This window comes from Cyanistes caeruleus, chromosome Z, assembly GCF_971803275.1.
Source record: "Cyanistes caeruleus chromosome Z, bCyaCae1.hap1.1, whole genome shotgun sequence".
Classification (NCBI taxonomy): Eukaryota; Metazoa; Chordata; class Aves; order Passeriformes; family Paridae; genus Cyanistes; species Cyanistes caeruleus.
The window spans coordinates 11,878,142-11,885,758 of record NC_141732.1 but is presented as its reverse complement, the minus strand read 5'-3'; the positions used below and the strand labels follow the sequence as shown (position 1 = coordinate 11,885,758).

The 7,617-nt window shown below is 39.6% G+C and overlaps 1 long non-coding RNA gene across 1 annotated transcript; it reads left to right on the top strand.

Annotated features, from left to right (window-relative positions):
• Positions 1 to 1,861: 1,861 nt before the first annotated feature.
• LOC111940675 (uncharacterized) lies at positions 1,862 to 2,720 on the top strand. The gene is made up of 3 exons (XR_002869601.2): positions 1,862 to 1,940; positions 2,016 to 2,106; positions 2,558 to 2,720. It is a non-coding gene; the product is annotated as an uncharacterized LOC111940675 (long non-coding RNA).
• Positions 2,721 to 7,617: the final 4,897 nt, after the last annotated feature.

Here is a 7,617-nt window from a genome sequence, read left to right as displayed (position 1 = left end):
CACACAACTGAAACATAAAAATATTGTAAATCCCTAATAAGCATTTCTTGGAAGGCATAGTTATTGGCTTATGTTTGTAGAAAAATCTTTCTCCTTAACACTACTAAATCCATCCACAATGGAAAGAAGGAAAAAACAAACAAACAAACAAACAAACAAAAAAACCTCAACCAAACAAAAAAAAAAATATTTGATTTGAAGAAAGCCCTTCAAAGCCCTGTTGTAGATTGTTACACCTGGGGTACTTAATGTATGGACTACACCCAGGTTCTTGTCATTTGGGCAGACATAAAGGAGAAACAGAACCAGACTTTTTCAACAGCTAAACATCACACAAAGTTTTGCTAACAAAAATAGAGAAAATGAAGAAAACTTTGGCAAAAGGGTAAATACAACATGAAAATCAATATAAAACACTTATTATAGCATTACTTATAATTAATTTAGCATTTACTTAGCCCATTCAACCTGCAAACCCTTAAACCTGTAAGATACTAAGTTACCAAAAAGTGCTTCATGAAAAAGAGAATTAGCGGAAGAAAGACTGAAAGGGTACAGAAAAATACACAGATGACTACCAACTCCTAGAGTTCCAGCACGAGTTAGAAACTCCAGGAGAAGCCAGGGTCTAGATCAATAGCCACTTCATAGTCAACCCCTTTTAAACCCTTTCATGGGCCTTTCTCTCAGCTGGGATTTATGGTCACTTGGCCAGTCGGGAGCTGGGTCAGCACTCCCCCTGCTGTCTGGTTGATTGATTGATTGATTGATTGATTGATTGACAGGTCCCCTAGTCTGGGAGGTCTGGGAGCAGGGTACTGTCTGACCAGAAGCAAGGTCTGACTGGCACCCAACCACGCACAGACATTGGTTCAAGACACCACACATATCCTTTGCCTGACATGCATTTAGGACTCTGGAACAATCTTTCCCTGATTCTCATCCAGATGAAAACAAATGCATAGGTGCATTTTCCTTTCTTATACAACAGGCATTGTAATTACCCATCAATAAAATAACTTTTACCTCTATAATGAAGATATAAGTGGGTTTTTCTCATAAGAGTGATGCTGGTGTACCGTTATGCTTTTAAAGCTGAATTTAATTCTATTTTAGGAGACAGTCCTGGTATTTATCCACAGCTCAGTAAAAGACTGAAATTATCTTTTACATGTACATCTTCCTATATGCTCCCTGATTGTAAGCGGGTAGCATCCTTTTGCTAAAAGGTTGTATTTATTGTAATACCTTTTCTCAGAAGTCTGCATTCATAAATGTAATACCTTAGGACACTGTGCTATATGTTTGGAGAAAGTGGTGCAGTGTGCACCATGTTAGAGGGGTCTTGAGCACTGCAAACACTCATTTCTGGGAACTCCAGCTGATTAAAACAAGATTGGTGTACCTTACAGGTCTAGGGTGAGTCCTAGATCAGTCAATGATCTAATGCATAAATGGAAGGATTATTATGGGTCTTTCATTAGGAAGCTGTCTGAGATGCTAGCTACTTGCCTAGGTACCTGGTAATGTGCTGACAGCTACAGAAATTGCCTAGGAACAGGAGGGGAAAAAAAACTCACTTAGGCAAAGTCACAGATCTACAAACAGATATCAGAATTTAAAGTTCTTAAAATGCAGCAACAAAGTTTGTAAGCAAAGTTCTTAAGCTAAAAATAAGAAAGCTGAGTTACTAAGAAAGCGTGCTTTTTAAGTCTTTGCTAAAGATTGAACCTGAGCAGTTAAGTAAGTTTGCATACAGTGTATTCAAAGTAAATTATCGTTAAGAAGAGTAAATAAAGGGAAATAATTAATATTTAAGCTGATCAGAAAGATAGCAAAAATCTCTCCTTAACAGAGAACTTGATAGAAGCCTAATCCCCAGTGAGTTGGAAAAAACAGATCTGACAATCATCTCAACAGCTAGAGGCAGTTTTCTGAAGGTCAGATGAAATAACTTTGCAAACCACTGGGTACAAGGATGCTCCATACTTAATCTAAACCTTTGGTTGTTTCAGACTTTCTAGCCTCCAGGCAATGGCAAATCCTTCTGTAACAACTTACACAGCTTGAAACTGAGATCATACACAAGAGAGTGGCTTACACCAGGTAATGGTTTGTATGTCATAGTTGTAATGCAATTTCCTGCCAATTGAAGCACATCTATGATGTCTAGCTAGAGTGGGAAATGGTTATAGCAATAGAAACTTCTGGCAGTATAACATGTACAGTCACTCTGCCTTAATTTTCATAAGCACACTAAGCAACCCTTAGCTGTGTTTAGCTTCTAGGCATCTCTTGGTAGGCTGACCTCTTTACATTTAAATAAGCCAGTTTGCTTAAAAGTAGGATGTTTCTTCTATACAAAATTCAGCTAGCTCCTGCATCTGATAGCCAATATCATAAACATTTCAGCAAATCCAACCACTTACATGGACATGATTTCTACTCAGATGCCATTACTTCATCAAGAAAATTACTATTTTGATTGAATCCTAATTTTTTTTCTCTCTTTAAAGAACTTACCTTGAAAACCAATATACATTACTCTTTTAAACAGGCATGCTTAGTACGGCTGAAAAATAAGGTGGAGAAGAGGAGGAAAATAATCTGCAAAAGGGAAGGATGACTACCTGGTTTGCAGGTGTGAACCAGTTTTTGACCATTGCCTTTGACTCCTGGTAGCTAAATACAGAGTGACCACCCACTGATAGAAAGGAATGACAAAGCAGCCATGAGCGAAAAAAAATAAAAAAATAAAAAAATGGGAAAATACCTGCAGCAAAACCTATAGTGCATTTTAAGCATCAACAATGTCCTCCTCTTTAAAAGCAATTTATATTCAGTCAGTAAACCAGCCCTTTGAAGAAAGACATCTGGTTCAAATTGAAAAACAGCTATAAATTAATATTTTCTTAAAACACTCAGAATCCCTTTTTTTCTGAAGAAAATACAGCTCATTTTCACTAAAATATTGAGAGACTTGAAACCTGTTGTAGTTTTAGCAGAAGTAGAATAAATTTCAAAAAATATCTACTTCACGTCACATCTCATTTGGATTGAACCTTTCCACTTTATATTAGCAGTGCTTACATACTGACACAATTTTTAAAAACAGTGGTAAACCTCAGTGAGATTTTCTAAACAGAAGCTTTCCAGCTGCAAAGCTGATGGTAGTAGTAGACAGCACACAGGGCTTTTTGCTAGGGCAACACTGTCCCTTGAGCAAACCATTTTGCTGTTTGGTATCCCATATTTGTAAAATCTGTCCAAAGTTGTCTTTGACTACAAGCTTGGCAGGCTCAGATATGCAGGAGACATAAAGCTTCCTCAGGGCTCTGGTGGCACTTGTGCTCTGTGCTCTGAACAGCATCACTCTGCTCCAGGTCACCTCAGAGCCTTGTAAAGGCACAGTTCCCCATACCTCCCCTCCCCACTGTATGCTTAGCTGCAGTTTACAAAGATTAGGAGGGCTGCTGAAGTAATTGATCTGATTCTGCTTCTGTTACAATGCCAATGAAAATACAACTGATTATATTTGAAGTACAATCACAATTGTAATAAAGATAGATGAGATGAAAAGTGGCACATTAGGGAACCTAATACTTTCACCAGCTAATATAGAATTATTTCTGATGGGAAAAGCATAGGTGGCTACCCTGATCAAAAACAGAATTCTAGTTTTATTTGCATCTAGGTCTGCTGGAAGAATCTGTGTGATATAATGTGTGAATAAAATTGCATGTGAAGATTTATGCTTTTATTTAAGTTTAGCTATAGGAATTCTGTAATCTTAATGATCACATCATACCACAATGAGACATCAATGTCTCATGCAGTTTAAACTTGTAATGAGTTGCCAAGAGGGTCTTTGCATATGATAGCTGCACACCATCATTTCACAGTGTTTGAGACTGAATACTTAAAATCTCCAGAATGTTCACTGAGAGAACAGAAGTCATTGTGGAATCAATATGTCCTTTAAAACTAATGGTTCTGTTGCTTAATATTTTATATAGAGAAATAGTTATCCTGTGTAAGAAACCCAGGGACATACATCTTGTAAATTTAATGAATCAACTGAAACACCTTGAATTGTGTGGAAACAAGAAGGATTTAGAGAGTCTTTGAACAAGTGAAGCTGGTGCATAGTATTTTAAGCTGAAAATAAAGAGAAAAATAGCATTTTTTTAATCCACTCAATAGCTGTTTGGAAAAGATGAGATCCACCTGATCACACAGGACAAATGTATTTGTCAACAGCCTGGTATGCTTTGTAAGATATTTGGTAGGGAGAGATTTAGATTAGGAATAAGTGGGAAGGGAGAGACTTCTCAGCAGATAAAGAATCTGTGTGTGTGTGGAGTAGGCAAGCCAAAAGCTAGGGGTGCTGGGAGCAGAACTGGACACAGTAATTAACAAAACTGAAGTGAAATGCAATCTGTTTGAGAACAGGCATGAAAAGAAGGAAGTGTCTGAGAAATAGCCTTGTTGGGAGCGCTCTCAAGCCTGTATACAGTAGTCAGCACAATTGAGTGCCTCTCTGTGGTGGTTTGACCCTGGCTGGATGTCAAGTGCCCACCAAAGCCACTCTGTCACGCTCCTTCTCAACTGAACAGAGGGAGAAAAATATAACAAATGGTTGAGATAAGGGCAGGAATGGATAGATCACTCTTCAATTACCTGGATGGACACAATAGATTTAACTTGTGGTATTAATTTTTTGGCAACCAAATGAGAATAAAATTTAGATAATTTTTTAACAGAAGGTGGGCGTGAAAGGCCTGTCTGCACAAACCAGACTCTGGAATAAGTTATGAAATTAAAGACTAAAGTCCTTGGAACTTTCCTGCAGGAGAGAGAATAAGGCAAAACAATATCCTTGTGTACAGGAGAAAAAATGTAAACCTGTGTGCACTAGCCAGTAGTAACTTGCTTAGCCCACAGACCCTAGCAAACCCTATAGAAGTGTGCTAAAGATAGAAATAAATGGCATTCACTCTTACTTCTGTGAAGACTCATGAATAGCTGGCAGTCTCAATAATAAAACAGTAATGAACACAAAAAAATCTTAAAACACCTTCTCCCCCTCCCTCCCTTCTTCCTAGACTTAATTTTACTGCCAGACTGTCTACGTCATTCCCCTAGGCAGTGCAGGGGAACAGGAATGGATGTTGTTGTCAGTTCAGCACATTGTCTCTGACACCTCTGACACAAGAAAGAGCCTTGCAATCTTCTGCTCCAGCCTGGAGTTCCTCCTCAGAAGACAGTTTTTGGCAACTGCTCCAGTGTTAATCCTTCCCATGGGCCACAGGAGACAGTCTTCCACAAATTTTTCCAGACTGTGTCCTTCCTGTGGGCTACAGTTCTTCATGAAATGTTCCAACATGGGTCCATTCCACAAAATGCTGTCCTTTATGAACAGGCTACTCCAACATGAAGCTGCCTTGCTATGGATCACAAGTCCTGACAGCAGATGTACTCCAATGAGAGCTCCTCTCATTGGAGAAAGAAGCCTGCTCTGACATGGCCTTTCCACTAGGACTCAGAATTTTTTGAGCATTCACCTGATCTCTCATGAAGTTCTTTACTAGTGGCACATAGTGTTCTGCATCCCTGTGGATCCCCATGGGCTGCAGGGCCACAGCTGCCTCACCATGGGCTGCACCACAGGCAGCAGGGGAATCTGATCTCCAGTGCCCAGAGCACCTCTTGCTCATCCTTCTGCACTGACCTCTCTGTCTGCAGAATTGTTTCTCTCTCACATTCTCACTGTTCTCTCCCAGCTGCTGCTAAGCAGTAATTTTTCCCCTACTTAGCTCTGTTATCTCAGACCACTACCATCATTGCTGAGATGCTCAGCCTTGGCCAACAACAGTGAATCTATCTTAGACCCAGCTTTGTTGGACATAAAGGAAATTTCTAACACCTTCTCATAGAAGCCACCCCCATAACTGCCCTGATACCAAACACCCCTAATGCAATCTGTGAAATGCCTTTAGTGCATGCTGAATGAAAAGTGAAACAAAACCAAAGAAACAAACACACTAGAAGGAGTTAGAAATCTGTGTGCTACATTAGTGAATAATAATGCTACATCAGTGGATCAGGGAAGTGTGGTTAAAAGAGCTCCCAAGAAAGGAGTGTTGTAATAGTTGGATACAAGGTCCTTAGAAACAGCAGAGTGAGAATGTCAGAAGAATTGTTTTCCCTTTATGTAAGAGAGCAGCAGGAGTGTATAGAGCTCTGCCCAGGAATGGGTAAGGAGCCAGATGGGAACTTGTAGATGGATGAAGGTCAGAAGGTGGACCAGCATGGTTGCTTTGCTCTGGGTATCTGCTACAGACCTCCTGAGCAGGAAGAAGTAGTAGCTGAGGCCTTCTTCAGATGACTGGCAGAAACATCACATTTACAGGTCCTGGCATTATGGGAGACTTCATCCACCCTGGTATCTTTTAGAGGGACAAAATAAAAGGGTTCAGGTAGTCTTGGAGATTTCCTAGAACATGTGGATGATGGGTGATTGAGGAGCCAAGAAGGCAGGGTGCTCTGCTGGTCCTGCTACTTATGAGCAAAGAAGAACTGGTCATGGATGTGAAAGTCAGGGGCAGCCTTGGCTACAGTGACTATAAATTTGTGGGTTCATGATCCTACAAAAAGGGAGAAGGGCAAAAAGCAAGACCACAGTGCTGCCTTCAGCGAGGCAGAGGACCTGGTTCAGGAATGGCACGGTGACCAATCCCGGGTCACTCGGTCCATTTGCACACAACACCAATGTGATGGATGGCAAAATGGTGTTTATTGGTGAAGAATTTGACACTTTATAACCTAGATTCACAGTGTCACTCCCATCTGCTTTCATCACAGCTAGGTGCTATTGGCTAAGTACAGGGGTCATTACCATAAACTATGGAGGAGGGGGTGACTCTGTCTTTCCCTTACATCCCAAAATCTTCCGACTGCCGGGCCCTAGCTGCCCACACCACAACACTTTGGTTTCTTTGGGGATCTGCTTACCCAATAATGTAATGTAAGTTACTATAAAATTTCAGATTTTCTAACATAGCCATGTAAATACCACATAAATTTTTAATGTATGTGTCTATTGGTAACTCAGAGCTCTATGGCAGGAGCACATTTTCTGGATTTTTGAGGCAAGTACTGATTTTGTAAGCAGTTTTTTCTGCATCCATACTTTAAAGTCAGAGATTGCACTGACCTGAATAAATACCAGAATATTCAAATGCATACATCTGTAATTCCCCACTCCAGCAGCCCAAATTAATGCAGGAGAGTGAATATTTTTGTAATGTCTGTGTTATTTGCTTTAAAACACTTTGTTGTGGTTTTAAACCAGTAACTAAAAATTACTTATTTCTTGCTGTGAGATATGGATTAGAACAAGAGCAAAACAGGCTTAAAACTTAAAAGGAATAAAGACAGTTTATTAACAAACTACAAGAATAAGAACACTAGAATAAACTTCCAGAAAACCCTTTTATCTCTCACTACCTGACCATTTCTTTGTACACATGATAACATAGAGACAAAAAAAAACTTTAGAACTTTGGTGGTCAAAAACAGTCTTAATTCTTGCTAGAGTCTTTTCATCAGTCTTTG